This window comes from Periplaneta americana, chromosome 9, assembly GCF_040183065.1.
Source record: "Periplaneta americana isolate PAMFEO1 chromosome 9, P.americana_PAMFEO1_priV1, whole genome shotgun sequence".
Lineage (NCBI taxonomy): Eukaryota > Metazoa > Arthropoda > Insecta > Blattodea > Blattidae > Periplaneta > Periplaneta americana.
In genome coordinates this window covers 147,666,864-147,686,773 of record NC_091125.1, presented here as the reverse complement: position 1 = coordinate 147,686,773, position 19,910 = coordinate 147,666,864, and the positions used below count along the sequence as shown (strand labels likewise).

General features: G+C 36.2%; 1 protein-coding gene across 1 annotated transcript in view; it reads left to right on the top strand.

Moving 5' to 3' along the window:
- The window catches only part of LOC138706600 (muscleblind-like protein 3), a 1,567,271-nt gene that overhangs the window by 634,748 nt on the left and 912,613 nt on the right, over positions 1-19,910 (top strand). The gene's annotated exons all lie outside the window — the stretch shown is intronic.

The window sequence follows — 19,910 nt, the reverse complement described above, 5'->3', positions numbered from 1 at the left end:
TGTCTGGAAATGTTTATGTACCCAATAACAACTACGGTAAATTCGAAGCTCTTCATTGATTTGGTTATTGTTCTTGGATGTCTTTAAGGGAGATTAAAACCCATATTATATCAATGTTAAAGAAACTACTGTATATGAATCCCCAATTATTTAAGAAAGTATTGAGTTTAAAAATGTGACATTTTTATAGGATGTGTGTTCATTCCTGTTGAATACATTGATCTTCAGTAATTATTAAATATGTATTAGAAAAATGTAGGCCTATAGTATAGTTCACACAATGCCACAACTCCACAGAGCGGTTAGAACCGTAATAATATACACTAAAAAATTGAATACAGAGAACTAGAGTATCATTAGGCTACCGGTACCTATTAGAGATGAACAAAACTAACTGTCGCTCTCGCTCGCTGTGTTCGTTGCATTTCATCGTTGTTCCCGCAATGACTCCTATATGACATATTTATCGATTTTCACATTTTTACTCTGTTAAATAACTTAAATAATAATAATAATAATAATAATAATAATAATAATAATAATAATAATAATAATAATAATAATGGTTTATTTTAACTTGCAGAGTTAAGGCCATTCGGCCTTCTCTTCCACTCAACCAGTATGATAAAAAATTACTACAATGCTATGAATATAACATAATTAATACAATACAATACAATACAATACAATACAATTCAAAGCAATACAATACTACAAGTACAAGACAATATAATACATAATTAATATAATACAATGACAATTCTTTTCGTCTTCACAACACCAATAAAATAATTATGTAATAATAATAATAATAATATTAATAATAATAATAGTCATATCTAAATTAAATTAAATTATTAAGCTCGATCACAAGTATAATTTCAATTTGACTGCGCCCGTAAGAAATCGTTTAGCCTTTTCTTGAAAGTGGTTATTGTCTGGCAGCCCCTAATCTTCTGAGGTAGAGAATTCCATTCACGGGGAACTGAGACAGTAAAAGAGGATGAATAGTGGGATGTTCTATGGGCAGGAATTGCTAGGATTTGGCTCTCCTGTGACCTGGTGTTTAGATTGTGATTGGAGGATAAGTAGTTAAACCGGGAACGAAGGTAATTTGGAGTAGAAGTGTGGAGAACTCGAAACAGAAGAGAGAGCGAATGAAGTGTTCTACGGTTACTAAGTTGGAGCCAGGATAAAGATTTGAACGAGGGTGTAATGTGGTCAAATTTGTGAGCATTACTGATGAATCTGACACACATATTGTGCACACGCTGAGTGATACAGCAAGTAATAAAATCTCCTCATGTAATTATATTTTTTTGTTTCGAAAATGTTAGAATTCCTATGTACGGCTGTCATAGGATGAATAAATGTGTTTTTTGTTCCCAGTGAAAAATTTTATATTTTGCACATAGGAGTTATTGCAGGAACAACGACGATTTGTTTTTCGAGTCTCGTCTCGTCATTCTCGTGCGCTTCGAGTCTCGCTCATCATTCTCGAAATAGCATTTGGTCGGCGTGGAAAGATTTCGTAACTTTGAATAAAATACATCATTGAAATAAATAATATTATAAATGTTTAACTGAGACAAAAAGACAAAACAGAACAGTATCTTAGTTATCAAAATTTTCTGGTTGTATTTATATAATATTACCTATGGTTATATAAATATAAAAAAATTCTCAAATAAATTTGCATTATTCTAAGAAACATAAAACATGACATTAATATCTTTTTACTTGAGATTGCACACTTGATCTCAAACACATGAAAAGAAAATTCCTAGCCTTTTAATAAGGGCCTAGTAATTAAATAAAGACTGGAGAACGGATTATTACACACTCAAAGGTAGAGATGATGTTTCAAATAGGCTACTTGATTGTTTTTACACATATAACAGATGTCAAAGTAGATAAAAGTTAAGTCAGGTATAAACAACTGATGACTTCGGGACTTCGGGAGACGACCAATATCGAGTCTCGGAAGACTCACAACCAGTTTTTATGTCAAGGACGCGACGTAATACAACATTGTCGTGCGGGTTTTCGGCTTTGCGGGCGCTGTTAGTCTTGCTTTCTCGATGGTTGTTCATCTCTACTATCTATTATGAGCTCTTATATGTTGCTATGTAATGTATCAGGGAAAAAAATAAGTTCATATTACTTATTCCAAAACTTCACAGAAATCTTGTCTTAAATAACTCCTGTGGGAACTCCATGTCATCAATTATTGATCACAACCGTCACAAAAAAAGGAAGTATGTTTCGTTGGGTCCCGAGCCGTGGAGTCGTGGTCTAAGGCATCCTGTCTAGGACTTACGGTACTGAATCACGCCGGTTCAAGACCTCATGGGTGAAGAAATTTTCTCATGAAATTTCAGCCAGTGTAAGGGACCGGTACCCATCCAGCATCGTGATTCACTTCGGAAGTTACGATAGGTAGCGAAATTCGGTTATGAAAGCCAGCTATAACGGCTGGGGAGGATAATCGTGATAACCAAACGATACTTCATTCTCGTTGGATGATCGTCCATCTCTGCTTCGGCATGTGGACGTGAGGCCAGCAGCCTGCTGGTCGGTCTGGGCCCTTAAAGAGCTGTAGCGCCACGGATTATTATTATTATTATTATTATTATTATTATTATTATTATTATTACTATTTTTATTTTTTTAATTGTAGGATCTGCAGCTTTTATTGTAATGTTCCGTTAGAGATTTTAAAGTGTTTTTGTAAACACTGTAGAAATAAATTTTGAACAAATTTGAACATGTTATATTATTTTAAAAAAAATTCTTTCCTGAATTATAGTAAAAATGTCACAATCATCACCCATTATTAATATATATATATATATATATATATATATATATATATATATATATATATATATATATATATATATGTATATATATATTCTGGGTGTTCATTTCAAAGTGTGTCATGACGTCACTGTTGGTGAGTCAGCGATTTGAAGCGAGTTTCAGCTTTTATGACAGAGATGTTGCCTATTAATAAAGGCGTTCAATCTGAACTTAGGGACGTGTACGGTATAACTTGAACGTCGTAGCAACAGATGGCGGTCTGTACGGTCTGTGTGCTACCATAACCTCTTTCGAACTGTGTTTTGCGAGGTCAAGTCGTACGCAGGGTATTTGTTATCATCGGTTGCGTACGGCAACATTCCACAATACAAATCAAATGCTCCGTTTCCATGTTGACCATCGAAGCTAATGTCAACAAATACTGTACGTAAGTAATCGTCTTAACCCTCTCCCCATATCCCGACAGTAAGAAAAAAACTCACCTCAGTACGTGTTTCGAAACAGTTCACATTCCTGGCACTATAGGCGTTACCGTACGTATCGGTAATTACTCTTCAGAATGAACGCCGTGCTTGCTAGGCAACTTCTCTTGCATATAGGTAATTCGCCTTTGCGGAAATGTAGGAAGATTGAACTCTCCAGGCTCATCAGCTAGCCACATGACGACATACAGCGAGCCATGACACACTTTGAACTGAACACCCAGTATATATATATATATATATATATATATATATATATATATATATATAATATTACTACTTCACTTTAAATCCATACATAAAAACAGTTTGTCAACAGGAAAATTTATATTATTTAATAGTAGAGAGTCCCACACCGTGGCGTCGTGGTTTAAGGCACCCTGCATGGGGCTCGCGTTACGGAATGCACGCTGGATCGAGTCCTCATGGGGGAAGAAATTCTCTCATGAAATTTCGGCCAGTGTATGGGACCGTGCTAACCGCACGATACCTCTGTTCTGGTTGGATGATCGTCCACCTCTTCTTCGGCATGTGGCCGTGAGGCCAGCAGTGGGCTGTAGCGCCACGGATTATTATTATTCAATAGTAGGCCTAGAGATATATGCAAAATTTCATTACTTTATCTCAAGTAGTTTTTGAGCAAATTTTACTCAATTTGTAGAAAAATGCAACTTTCCGAAAATAAAGCGTAAAGTTTGGGATCATGAAGAAGGGAGGCGTGGCACTATGATATTTAATATTTATTTTGGGGCACTTCTTCATAGAATTTCGAAATAAAATTTCGGCAAATTAATCTTTAAACATCAGAGGATAAAATAAAAACAAAATTTTCAAAAATCTAATTTTTTTAGCATTTTCACCTTACATCTCCCCTATGCTAGTCCGTCTACTTTTCCTGCTGGGAACTGAACTCAGGCCCGCTGCGTCTCATCCATATCGGAGGATGACGCTGGTCGCCTGATGAGATCAGCATGACCGTGTCGGCACGATTGGCTCATAAACCAGCGAGATTCTTCTAGTCTGCCTTTTATTTGCTTAACAGAGCTATCCATTATCATAACAAGGCTTGCTCAATGAGAATCACGATCTGGCAGGTCATATCCTCGGATCCTGTTCCCACGTTACTGCCTGTCTCGTGTTCGTATCCCGGCCGCATAGTTGTTCCTTATTTCCAAGTAAAATTACTGAAAACTTAAGTTGAGACGTTGTTCTTGCTGCAGTTAACTTATTCAGTGTATATTGTTATTATTTTGAAGTAGTAGATAGCCCATCGAGAGTCAAAGAATCTTAGGTATAAATCTATACATATACAGGGTGTTTCAAAAGTGATGGTAAAAATTATGATTAAGAAATAAGCAAATTAACCGTTTACGAGATAATGCCATTTTGTGCTGGTTGGGGACCGCTGAATGCTAAATACTAATTCCAAGGAAAACTGTGACAGTTTTATTTAATTTATCAATCACGAGATTTTAAGATTCATAATTTTGGCTTCAACACCACAGAAATATGATTAAACGTATACAAAAAACAGTCAAAGAATTACTTTGAAGAGAGAGGTTTAGTTCGTTTAGTTTTGAGAATACATCTGGAAGATATGGCAAAAAAAAACGTTAAAAATTATTTTAAAATGGTGTTTAACATAAGAGAGAACATAAAATCATCCTTTTTGATTAAATTGAGAAAATTACACAAAATAAGCTGTTTTTTCATCCTGCAATCAACTGATAATAACAAAGCTCTTATAATCACTGCAGAATGCCTCGTATTTAGATGAATTGTGTTTTATCCTATGCACTGTTCTGATCGAAACGCCAAATTCTTGAGGGATGGCTCTGATTGATTCACCTTTTTTTTAACAGTTCCACTATTTGTAACTTCTGCTTTAACATAAGTAGCCTACACATTTTTTGTTCCCTGCTTTGCTGCCAACGTGTACCAGTATCTGCACACTACTGCACTGGTTCAACTGGTTAGCCCTGTTCAGCACGGGACAGGATGCGTTGACTTAAGACTGGTTCACAATAAACCGGGAACGAGAACCAGAATGAAAACGAGAAGCGGAGGACGTGAATATGAAAATTTTTTATTCACAATAAACCGAGAACGTAGACGACTATGCATATCGATATGTAAAGTCGATATTACGCATTCTGATGTTATTTGTGTATAATTGACCAATGGCGTTCTCTCATGAGTACAAGGCAGCCAACATAAACACAGGTTAACAAACTTCGAAATTTCAACTGAAACATTTCATTATGTACGGTACTATAAATATGTCCATGCATCTTTATTATCACAACCTATTTTAAGTCTACCATAACGTAAAATAATTAAAGAAGAAACATTTGTGATAGAACAAAAATGAACACAAAAGTAGTTATTAAATTGAAGCGTGAATATGTAGTGTGTAATACAACCAATATAGTAATAAAATATGATCCGCTTCCGATCGGTGTTCAAAGATGCAGCTATTGAAAGCCACGTATTCTCCTTCATTTTCTCATCTTTATACGAGGCGCGCCGCTTATCGTAAACGTGAGAATTTCAATATTAGAATCTCATCAAATAAAACTTGCTCCATGATGCACAGCACAGAACAAAATAATGCATAGGTTATGTCACGGTCTTCTTGCTACAAAATATACGACGACAAATAGCTTTTAGATGGCAATAGAATGAATCTAGTGGGCTGTGATCGAAAACATGAACGCCAAAGTTGAAACTTGGCCAACTCTCCGTTCCCGATCTCGGGCTCCGGCAAGCTTTTCGTAAATTGTGAATGCTGACATTTAAATGTATACATTTTAACAATTTTACCGTTTTCGTTTTCGTTCCGATTCTCGTTTCCGGTTTATTGTGAAGCAGCCTTTACCTTGTATCGTGAAGTATACGAGAGTGAGCGTCTATTTGTGGAGTTGCACTGTACTGGGAGAAAAAGTGAACGGTGATTGTCGTGTGTCATTTCCAAACTCTGAGATTTTCAGCTATATTGTAATACGTAATTCGTTTGAATTATTTTTTCTTCTGTACTTTTTGAAGGACCACAAGAGGAGACCTCGGGGACCATAGGTGGTCCGCGGACCATAGTTTGAGAAACTCTGCCTTAAGGAACTCATAAACAATAATTGTTTCTTATTCCTCTCGAAGAAATTAGCTGTTCCGCGCTAAGTATCTTGTTTTGTTTAACTCTCCCTCATTAATTCTAAGGACAGATTTGATAGAGATTGTGGGCCACTCGGTATAGTCAGCACGAACATATGGGGCCAACACATTGTGAGCGGCTTACATAATTGAGCTCAACCATTGAATATAGATTATTGCCACAGTGTGACGTCACGGTCGGCGTGACGCGGTGCCGGTGTAGGCAGCCAGTTCGATAGGGTAGGCGCCACTACGAGATTCGTGCTGCTAGCGTGACGTGAGTCACGTCACAGACTGATGTACATTGTCACAGCAGGCCATGTTCCGGGAAACTCGATTGTCCAGACAGCCAGTTTTTTTTCTTCTTCTTTTTTTTTTAATTTTGATTTTGTTTGTGGTGCTGCTTCCCTTTTGAAATCACGTCACCCCATACACATAGATTAGTTCCACTGAGGTAAATTAAATATAATACCGGAGTGACAATGAATTATGGGTCTCATTCAATTGCAACGTCGCGTGAAAAAAAAAAAAAGTCTGGTACGTTCCCCTCACTTGCCACATTCCCGCGTCCGGTCTCTCGCTCACAGACTGTGTCTGGTGTTTCGTTTCAGTCACCTCTTCTTCGTATTCTTCTACTTCTTCTTCTTCCCTGTTGTGTCATCGATCTTGTCTTTTCAAATCATGCATTGCCAGTCACAGAAAATTGCCTCGATATGCACCGAGTCCCGCTTAGAGGGATCGAGAAATAAGTGCTAATTTAAAGTGTAAATAAGGGTTTTATAACATAACTTTTTGTATAACTTGATGTAAAAAACTCTCAGGGTGCTATGCATAAACATTTCGCTAGCCCGGGCTACGAGCGTGCTAAACTAGCCCCGGCTATCGAGTGATTACTTGTACAGGGTTCATATCATATCATATCATATCATATCATATCATATCATATCATATCATATCATATCATATCATATCATATCGCTAACGCTGGTTTATGAATACGAAAAATGTTAGTTCGCTGATCATCTACCGGAAGCCCGCGCTAGTCTATGAATATGGTACTTAGAGTTTCGAAGAATGGTCAGTGCAACTCGAGCTACCCTGAAGACATCTAAAAGGTACTCAACCTTCTGCCAAGTGTTTCATAACCAGGCTTCGAGACTTTGGACCCGATACAATAAGTTTACTGTGCATGTACTATAGGTTGTTGACTCGTTGCAGGTAGTGAAAGGTAGAGATGTGTTGAGGTAACAACGTTGCTATTTAGAATAGAGTACGGTAGTATGGGTACACATGTACATTCTGAAAGTAAATATACATTACACAATGACAATGTCAAAATAATGTGAAAAGCATTTATTCTCCTGTATTTTATAAGCATTTGTGTTTAATTATACACAGTGTTAATGGTGGAAATAAACATGTAGCAATTTTAATTTCTTCATATATCCTATTGGTCGTCTTTAGGAAGTGCAGTTACAGTACAGAATTGAAATGTACTACAAGATACATTTTCAGTGTCTCAAACGTAAATCTTTTTCAGTTGTCTACCAAACACAGTTTGTACTCTGAAAAGATGCGCTCTACGTCGCATGACGTGATGGGAGCAAAACGAAAAAACCTAACATCATTGCAGTCTCTAAGAGACAGTCCTTTATTCTCAGGTGACTCTTGTCCACTAATTTGCTAATTATATTACACAATGCTCCATATCCCTTATTTTTACATAAAATTGATTTCCACTTTGTTTTAGACGTTCAGTAACCGGTGTACTTGATGTCTCATTAATTCTGTGTCATTTCCTCAATTGATTTGAGGGCTTCCGGCATCTCTTGCTCTGACTTTTCTAACCGTGTAATAGTTTCAGACACAGTTTGAAAATAGGTTTGTATGAAAACCAAATTATTGATCAGAACCTTCAAATCCAACGCGTTTTCCTTTGCGTATTTGTTGTCATTCATTCTACAGTACCCCACCCTCTGTACGCTTTACCACTATACTCAGTACGCCGTTATGCAGATTTCCCACTGAACTGCTCTATCGGGTCCGAACATTTGTGGGGTGATTAGCGCAGCTGTATTTATAATGCGTTGTCTCAGCTTTTCCGAAGTGTCAACTGTATCACGTTGGTACACAACTCTTACCACAAAGCCTCAGAGGAAGGACAATGGGCGTGAAGTCGGGTGACCTAGGTGGCCAGGCAAGGGTTCTCCTCTTCCGAGCAACCTACTGAGAAAGTTTGCATTCAAGAATCTACGCACTGCTCCATAGTAATGGGGTGGAGTCCCATGTTGCTGAAAAACCGATTCTGGGAGGAGTTGATCAACAAAAAAAAAAGTTCTGCAACATGTCCAGATGCACATTTCCCGTGACTGTTGCCTCGATCAAGGAGAATGGTCCAATGACGGAATGTTCTACTGAATGGCGCCAGGCTTGTTTCCACGATAAACGTTAGTGCGCATGCGCATGAACTAAGGCGCTTGCCTGGCGATCAGTAGTTGCGCTCGAGCGTGAATTCGATTCCCTCTTGGACTGAATACCTGGTTAGGTTTTCCCGAGGTTTTCCCCAACTGTAAGGCGAATGTCAGGTAATCTGTGGCGAATCATCCGTCTCATCTCGCCAAATACCATATCGCTATCACCAATCACATCAACACTATTTAACCGAGTAATTGATACAGCGTCGTTAAATATCCAACTAAAAATATATATATATATATATATATATATATATATATATATATATATATATATATAAACCGCTAAAATAAATTGTAAATGTAGCTGAGATAGATTAAAAAACCCCTCTAACAATAAAAATTATATAGTCAAACACTTTTTTGACGACCCAAACCGTCATTTGTAACTATTTAAAATGTGCTCTTACTATAGATTCAGGTAACTTCTGGATCTTTACGAATTCCAGAAAAATCGTCTGCCAGAAAAATCTGTCTTTAAAAAGGAAGACTAATATAGAATAGTACATTATGCAACGCTCATATGAAAATTATGCAACTCGCTTGCGATCGTTTCATAAACATACTCGCGTCTTAATTACCATTATAGGCAAGTTTCATACGACTTTTTATACTCGACCATATTTCTAACTTGAAATTATTCACAAGTATCCATGTTATTCTTATCTGACTGGGGAGCGGAACAGACCTTGTGCAATATCTCGTAAATTGTGAGATGTGCGCAGACGCGAAAGTATTGATTTTTTCCGAGAAAGAAATGTCATTGACCTTGATATAATCTAGAGAGTAAAATAAACATTAATCTTGATATAACCTTGAAATTGATTTAGACATTGAAAAACGAGATGACAAATTGAATTTATTTGAATATTATTTACAATTAACGCTAATTATTATAGTAACAGAACATAACCTTCTGCGACAGTATTGGATTTCCAGCCTCCGAGACGTTTCGCTAGTTGTCTTTCGATTGCATATCCGAGAATAATCGATACTTGCGCTTTCATATTGCTACTATGCTGTTTTCTTATTGGTGGAACACCTGACCTTTAATGAATAGGTGTACTTTAATGAAGTCCATTAAAGGGCTGCTACCAGGTGTATAATTACTACATTTCGGCATGGCCGAGCAGAAAAATGTTTGTGATTGTTTAAGAGAAATAACACAAATTCTTTCCACACGTCTGAAACTTCCAGCTAAATATATATTTGATATTCTTCACCTACGCTCAAATTAGCATTCACATCAATCCTACAAAGGCATTTCGTTAGTTATATGATTCTGTAACTCTTAATTAAAAAAAAAAAAAGCTTCATTCCTACACATGCATTCAAGTTTCCTTTCTGACCATTACTATCAATGCTACGATCATTTCTGCCGCAGAATACCCGATTTTCGTATTTTACCAGAACTACCCGACCAGTATTCTAAAAGGCAGAAACTCTTGTTGCTTGTACTGTAAACTTTAGCGCGTGTTGTGTTGAATGCATTAGTTAACAGGCAGCTTTGACTCGTTCTCAAAGCCGATGTCGTGAGTTAGAATATTGTCTGGGGTATATAAGATTTATAAGTTCTCAGCATGTACTGTATTCTCGTTGTCTTAACGAACCTATGATTAAGAGTCCTATCATGTGCTTGTCTGTAGCCTACTAAGAAGAAAACTCAGAACGAAACACGGTAAAACCTCGGTTGTACGTAACTGAAGGAGAATGATTTAAGTTATGCACAACTCAGAGCTACGTATAAATAAGGTTTGAATCTAAGATAATTTTGAAATTATTAGGAATCTGTTTATTGGAACAAAGAGAGCTGGCAGCGCTTAAGGATTCTTTTAACCTGTCCAAAGTGACTAGAAAGTGACTAGAATTTTAATGTTTAATATACATACTAGGTTCAAAAAGTTCCCGGAATTTGCTAGCATCATAGAAACAACGTACCTTAAACACTATTCTACAGCATTCCCTTCAAAATAGTTGCCTTCCGCAACAATACACTTTTGCCAACGCGTGTAGAGTTCCTGGAAGCAGGCCTGGAAGCCATTTTGTGAAACCCGTCTTAGTGCTCTCGTCGCGTTTGCGATAACCTCTTCAGCATTGAATCTCCGTCCTTTCAGATGACTTTTCAGACGGGGAAACAGAAAGTAATCAGGTGGTGAGAGATCAGGAGAGTATGGTGGGTGATCCAAAGCAGTTATGTTGTGCCTGGCAAGAAAATTCTTTACAATAATTGTGCGATCAGCAGGTGCATTGTCATGCATAAGGAACCAGTTGTTTTCTACCCACTTTTCTGGACGTTTCCTTCTCACTGCGTCCCAGAGGTGACGGAGGGTTTCTACGTACAATTCTTTCGTTACAGTACGACCTTCTGGAATGAACTCATGGTGCATGAGACCCTGAGAGTCGAAGAAAACTTCCAACATAACTTTGCTTTAAGTGTGCTTAAATGCGACAGGCTCATGTCAGTAGATTCACTGGCATGAAAAAGAACTCCTGCGGGACAAAATTCCGGCACATCCGGCGATGCTGATATAACCTCTGCAGTTGCGAGCGTCGTTAAATAAAACATAACATTTAAAATAACTTTGCCTTTGGAAGTGTCCCTAGGAAATTTTTGCTTCCGAGGAGATGTTTTCGATTTCCACTCAGATGACTGTCGTTTAGGGACTGGGTCGTACAAGTAGCACCAGTTTCATTTTGTTTAAGAAATCACCATTTTCATCAGCCATACTGATCATGTCCCCAGCAAAACACAGAACTTGATGTTTGTACTTTGCTCTGTGGACATAATTACAAAATGCGACGAACAAACGAAACACTATGATAAACAATTGCCTACAACTCAAAACCAATAATTGCCATTATCAACAAACTTTAAGGAAATGACATCATGAATGTTACCAACAAAACAAATGTATAATATCCCTTGTTATATATTAATACGAAAAATGGTAGTAAAATTCCGGGAACTTTTTGAACCTAGTATATGCACTACTGTATATACAGGGTGATTCAAAAGTCCGGCGACATATAGACCTACAAACTCCGTTATTAGTGCAGGTAGCAAAAAAAAAAAAAATATGGAGAGAGGGGAAAGTTGTTGGAAATATGTAGTTTTCAATCTAATGTGCTTGAATTTTCAATGTAGAATACACCGTTCAGGCTATAGACTAGTACGACATATCCGCCAAACCTAATGCTTCCAAATTAGTGACTTTTCCTGTAGTTTCAGCGGATTTTTAGTTGTATTATGGTAGTGGATGTCTATGATTGAGTAATGAGATGGGTCTGGATAGAATCACACCGCATTTTTGCCATGTTCTTAATTTTCATAATTTCACTGTAATTTTTAATGTTCCTTTACTTATGTATTATTTTCAAGAATTTTAACGGGAAAGTCTATAAAATGTATCTCTTAACACTATGATGACACTGAATTTCAACCACGAAACTTTCCATAAAAATGTTCAGTCCAAAACACTATAATATACTAAATTTCAACATTAAAAGTTCTTAAAAAAATGTCTATATATTTTATTTTAAAGTGCTACGTTTCTTTTATTTTAAATTGCTAAAATCTATCGACCCTACACATTGCTTATATGTTCTTTGTATCCCACAGCTGACTTTGAGAATTGTGCGCAAATGATTAAATTGTATTCCAAGTTATGAGAAAATGATGTGAAGTTATAAGGAAATTTATTGCGTATCAACATGAACAAAACTAGATTTTTTAAAAATATTACTAACAAAAGCCTAACTAAAGTCTGTGTGATGTATCTTGTCTCACTGTGAAAAAAGAGAGAAAGATATGTCTTACCTCGTCTGTATTGTTATGGCGATGGGGGAGTGGAGCGATGCCGTCCATCCATCCAGTGTCGGAAGGGACTAGTTGATACATTCTGTAGCACAAAATAAAAAAAAAAACAAAATATCTCTCTTCGTACTGTGTAGTTCCGTCCCTGAGCTTGTCTTTCAAGAAATTGAGTTCCGGCAGCCTGTACAATAACAAGGTTTTGAAAGGAATTCTGAAAATTTACAACCCTCCTATAATTTCCACCTTCATTTGAAGGGACTTGCTTTTATTGCTACTGAGACAAGATAAACCTTACCAGGTATACTTACAAAACTGAATGACCTACAATTTAGAATTAATTTATGTGTAATTAAATGTAATATTGCCAGGACGTGTGCATAATTGAAGATTTCCCTCGAAAAAGGGCGTAACATCAAATTAATGAAATATGTGACTTCGGTGAAAATAGTAATATACGTCACAAGAGCGGTATGTTGACGTTTTCATGGTCGAGGAAAAGATTGAAAAAGCGAAACGTAGTTGAGCTTTCTTAATTTCCAAGAACATAAAAACAAACATACCGCTCGTGTATCGTACATTATTTTGTGCGAAGATCGTTTATTACATATCTGAAAGACGAATTTCTAATTAGTTGCAATGAAATCTCCATGTTGGTTTCTGTTTAATGACGCCAACTTCGGAACACCAAAATATCTTTCTTCAACATTGTTGCTATAAAATGTTTTCTGTGTTTACTATACTCCAGCAGGCCGTGATATACGTCTGTCTTTTTTCCCCCCAGTCTATAAATGCGAACTTAAAACAAACGGTAAGGTTATGTAATGATTTATTTTTCATTTTACTATTTTAACAATATTATTTATATAACATATTGCAGTAATAACATCGGCATCTGGAATGTTGTTGATTTTTTCACGGCTTCCTTAATGTTACTTGTATCAGGAATGCAATAAGTTTCGTGGCGTAGTAGACTTTACTTAATTTTTGCAAATATTTAAAAACAATAATTAACATTGCAATTTAGGTGAAATTGCAGTGGTAATTTTCCAATCTATAATCATTACTATGTTAAACGTCTCTAAAAATAATATGTTAAAAGCCTAAAGCAGTAAAATGAATGTCGCGCTTAAGCGGTAAGAAGAGGGAAATTGTTATGTGTGTTACGTTGGGAATACTGAATGTGGTATTTCACACTTACCGCGTATTGGTTCTGTGCGGAAAGCAAGCAAATACGCACGATCTCGCACAAAAGTAATTTTGAAGCATCCATTTATAACAATTAATTATTGCATCTAATAGCTAAATAAATTTGTGTCTGTAATTTATCAAATGGTTCTGCTAGTAATATATGTCTAACGAAATATGCTCCTGAACTTTTTTTCTCCTGAAACGTATATTATAGATTTGTTGCTACACCCTTATCCGAGGGAGGTCTTCAATTACGTACATACCATAACTACATATAATTGAGTTTTGTATAATCCAGGTTCTACTGCAGCTTAACCAAATAGCAGTCTAAGTGTCATGGTTTATTAATGAATATCCTAACAAGTACCCTCCTGTCCTCCACAGCCTCTGCTCTTCTCTCCTCTTGGACCTACTCTTAAAATTCTTCTGGTTGTTCTTCTCGTGCTTCAGTAATAGTACATAATTTGCATCTCCATCACTAAGGATAGGCGGGAACACGCACTTGTCATGCAGTGTGTGTTTGAATTGCTCATATGTGCAATTCCATTACCTAAATTCGCTGCTTGGGTGTGCCGACTGGCACATGTCGTGTTACCAGGCAACGCCCCTCTCCATGGTGACCGGGTCAGATTCTCTGGATTGTGCCCATCATATTAGGATTCCAGTCCCCGGCTGTAAGAAACAAATGAAGGACGCGATGAATTGTTCTAGTCATTTGAAAATGAAACATCGTACGATGTATCTTTTTATATGCGTACCTGTCTTTTATGCCTGTCTATTCAGACAAAAATACAATATGAAACAGTACTTTTTGACAAATCCGAAAGAACACAGCATATAAAGTTAACTGGAAAAATGCCTCCACCTTCCAAACCGCACCATCTTTCAAGGTAGAAAAATACAAAGAAGCTGCACGAATGGTCTGCACAGAAGACCCTAAAAGGCCAGTCCAGTGTACACCTTATCCGTATTTAGGTACTACTCATTTGAGACGAAGTTACTGGACTTGACTTAAAACCTATGATTGAATAACATCATCTTTCATAAAGCAATTCTTTCTCAACCCACTAGATCAGAGTGTATTATATTTTACCTCTCTTCTTCACCACATTTGTTTCACCATGGGGAATCCGATTTCACTTTCCACCACATGTTATAAGCTTCCATTCGTTTCGTACAGTATTTCACTTTCATTTCACTTTCTAGTTGAGCTGCACATCTTGGAGTTCTCTCTGTCTGCATTAGCAGTGACTGTCCATTGTTATTCACCTAAATTTACCTATTTATAATGATACCATCCCGTAGGATGCCAGTACTTTCCTTCTCGTGTTTTTTTTTTTTTTTTTTCAGTTTAAGTAAAGGTTCATCCAATAGGCAAACAGATACATAGTGAGATGAGGTTTTGATTTAACTTTTTTCCATTGATGATACCATCAATGCAACATATTAAATTCTAATATTCTAACACGGCTCCGAGAAAAACTAATGCTCAATAGACGAATGAAACTGAGCAAAGATGTCATCTTACAACAGAGCGTTTGCAACTCAAATAACATTGCAAGGCTGTGAATTTCAACTGTTGTGTCAGTCACCATATTGACTAGAAGAACTGAAGCTCAGGAGACGGAGGAAGCTGAACAAAGGTGCCATCCCTCAACAGAACGTTTGAAACCCAAGTGGCATGGCTGTGGGTTTTAACTCGTGTGTCATCCATGTCTTCCACCATATTCATTGGAAGAACTGAAGAAGCTGAGTAAAGACATTATCCTTCAACAAACATTTACAACTCAAGCGGCATTGCAAGTTTGTGGGTTTCAACTGTTGTTTCAGCCACCATATTGACTAAAAGAACTGAAGCTCAAGAAGCGAAGGATACTGAGCAAAAAAACTCAATAGAGTGTTTGCAACCGAAGTGACATTGCAAGGTTGCAGGTTTGAACTGTTGTCTCATTCACCGTATTGACCAGAAGAACTGAAACTCAAGAGGTGAAATAAAATAGTCAAAGACCATCAAGAGAGCGTTTGCAACCCAAGTGACATCGCAATGCTGTGGGTTTGAACTGCTGTGTCTTCCACCATATTGTCTAGAAGAACATTGAAGTTCAAGAGACGTAGGAAGTTGAGCAAAGGAGTCATCCTTTACAGACTGTTTGAAAATCAGGTGACATTGCAAGACTGCATTTAAACTGTTGTGTCATCCATCATATTGACTAGAAGCACGGAAGCTCAAAAGGCGAGCAAAACTGAGCAAAAGAGTCATCTTTCAACAGAATGTTTGCAAGTTAAGTGACATTGCGAAAACTTGAGGTTCAACTGTTGGGTCATTCATTATATTGACTAGAAGAACTTAAGCTCAATAGGCGATGGAAGCCGAGAAAAGAGTCCTTTCTTCAACACAGCATTTGGAACTCAAGTGATATTGCAAGTTTGTGGGTTTGAACTGTTGGGTCATCCATAATTTTGACTAGAAGCACTGAAGCTCAAGAGGCGAAGAAAGCTGAGCAAAGGAGTGTTTGCAACTTGCAACGCTGTGAGTTTGTTACCCATCATATTGACTAGAAGAACTGAACCTGAGATCCTTCAAGAGAATTTTAGTAATCCAAGTGACATCGCTAGGCTGTTGGTTTGAACTTTTATCATCCACCATATTAACTGGAAGAACTGAAGCTAAACACGCCTGAGCAAAAACGCCATCCTTCAACAGAACTTTAGCAATCCAAGTGACATCACTAGGCCGTTGGTTTGAACTGTTGTGTCACCCATCATATTGACTGGAAGAACTCAAACTCAAAAAGCGAGGGAAGCAGAAAAAAATATTCATCTTTCAACAGAGCGTTTGCAGCTTAGGTTACGTTGGAAGAATGTCGAAGTCGAAATGGTAGACTCGTTTTGTCGTTAGTAAAATACCTCTATAAGTCTACAAGAACTTTGTTTCATCTGTCTGGAAACTGTAGGCGATAGGGTAAAACTTCACTATTTCTCATTATGATCAATTTTCAGTAGGTACTTTAGGAATCCACTTGTTATAGAATAACATAGGTAGCTATAAACTTGAATTATTTTCAACAAAGACAAAAGTTGATAAATCATTAGAACTACCATTGTTAACGAAACACTTTACCATCTGAGTTAAGTTTTCATCAAGTTCCCTCGTATGTGTTTTGAATAATATCTCAAGAAAATAAGCTGATTACGTATAATAAGTGTATGTCATTTTCAGGACATGGATTACTTTCATACAGTACGAAATGTTAACCCAAGTATTGCAGTATAAATGTTAAGCATATTCTGCTGTGATTGGCAAGACTGGTTTCCAATTAGCAGTCTGGTTTCCATGACAATTTCGGATACCATAGCGACCGCGGATTTTATAAAGAGACGAATGATTATTTTTTCCCCGTCGTTGGAGGCATGAACGGCCTAAGTAACCCCGTTTGACAAAGGCTGTTTGTCGACGACAGTGTTTTCCCTGGACTGCGTGTATGGGAAAGTGCTTTGGACCGCACGCCCCGCTGTTTGCTGTAGGATTACGGAGCTGGCGGTGGTTGGATGCCGCTCGATTCTCATCTCGTGCGGCGCGCAACAACTGCCTAAGCGCTCCACAGGCAGTTTCAAAATTTACGTCACCGTTCCATTTCTGGTTTACGCTTTCATCATAGGAATTGAAGAGAAAGTACCATGATTCAGACAAATTATATTTTTAGATTTTAATGATTTGTAGGGCCTAAAATGTTCTCAGTCCCCTCTACAGAAATCTGTTGTACAGGAAGGTTAAAAATTTTAGTTACGATTTTAATTTCGTATAGACCTACTAATAATTGTATCCAATATTTGCAGGTTAAAACTCGGCCTACAACACTTGATTTTAAAGGGTGATAAAATTCTTAACATATATACCATAAAGAGAGGTTCGACGCTTGCTCAATATGTATTGGACGTATTAGTTCTTTACTCTAAAACTTTTAATTTTTCCCTTACATTTTACGACATAAATAGAGTACTCTTACTTTTAAGCATGAATTAATACGTCCACCATGTTCATCGTTGTGGTGGAGATTTCTCTATTGTTACACTGTGTCTTAGGTATAGACACATTGAAAGTCTTGGGTGTGCTCATTGCTAGATCCAATATCAAAACCGAATTATTCGAAGTTTCTGTATCTTTGACATGGTAGAAATCTCCAAAATTTCGTACCAATCTTGTCTCTGTAATTGACAATTTCAAAATATTTTGCGTTAAAAGTTCCTTTTAATAAATCTTAAATGTGTGTAATATTGAATAAGTATATCGTCGTTGATTTTATGAAACCTCCTATGTGACAGTACAAAGCATAACTTTTCAGGAGGAAGAAAAAATTAATTAAATATCAGTAGGCCTACACTGATCCTCCATGTCATTGATGTCCATCATATTCACCTATGTTTTCTACCGAATTACCTAATATTGTTATGTAGATCTACTGATATTTTAATTTTTTTTCTTCCTCCTTAAAAATTATCCTCTGTACTGTCACATAGGAGATTTCATGAAATCGACAATGATATGTGGCCTACCTGTACTTTTTTCATTAACAACAAATTACATACATTTTCTACATATCCATTCATTGCAGTCTTGTTATGACTCTTACATGTATAGTAGAATTACCTATTTAGTAAGTTTATTTAGTAAGATTGTTCCCATATAAATTGCAGTTGTTCAGTTATTAATGAAGTTAAGGAGATTTAATACTTAGATATAATTATTGATAATCATTTAAAGTGGAATAATCATATTCATTATATTTGTAATAAATTACGTAAGACATATTTCTTTGTCGTTCTAAGAAATATTTTGTCAATTAACTGTTTACGTATAATTTATTTAGTATTATTTCAATCTATATTTATGTATGGTATTATAGGTTGGGGTGAAACTTATAAATCCAACCTTTATCCGTTAATTTTACTACAGAAAAAAGTATTAAAAGTTTGTTTAAAAAAGCGAAAAGATTACTCAACTGAATTGTTGTTTAAACATTTCAGTGTTTTCAACATTAAACAAATTTATTATTTTATTTTATTAAAATATTTTCACACAAATCTTAATAACTTTGAAAGCTGTATACATAAATAGAACTAAAAATACGAATTCTCTGCGTTTATCTGAACCTAAATGTAAAACTAATGCAGCTTTTTATCATAGTATGAGTCAGTGTCCCAGATTATTAAACAAATTTTATTCTAATATTATTTTAACCACAAATCCTCTCCAAATTAATGAAAAAAAAATAAATAAATAAAAAATGCATTGGATTTATAGTTTGGGTTTAAACATATTAAACACTTTTTAATCTGTATTCATTCTCAATTTTAATTTTATTTTTGTCTGTATTGGACTCCCCTCCTGAGCACGAGTCTTACTCATTCAGGAATGGGCTAGTTTATCTTACATTGTATTAACTTGTATTCATTTCAAACTTACTAGCAATAAAATAAACAAATAAATAAAATCTATAACTAATATATGCAGAATCTTAAGAAAAAGCATTCAGTATGTTGAATGATAGTAGTGTTAATGAAAAGAAGGTAAAAGGTCTAATAAATATTTGTCCTAAAATTAAATTTATTAGACACAAGGACTTCGAAATTAGTACTGTAAGAACAGAATATCTTCTGATATGAGTTATTTCCTTGTTTCTTATTGGGTATACAGTATTATATCAGAAATACAGCAAACAAAAGAGTAACGAGGTGTGATCCGCAAATACCTCGGAGAAAAGGATGCATTACAATTAATGGAAACCGTATTGAACATCTGCTATGGCGATGAATAAAGACTAGTATCTATTTTAGGACTCATGTTAGTTAGAATTTTTTGTCATGTTTTGGTTAATACTATCACTTCTTAGAATATCGAATGCTCTTTGTTAAATGAAAATCACGTTGATCAGCAACTGTGATGTTGATGAATAAGTATTCATATCTCCGAAGATAATAATT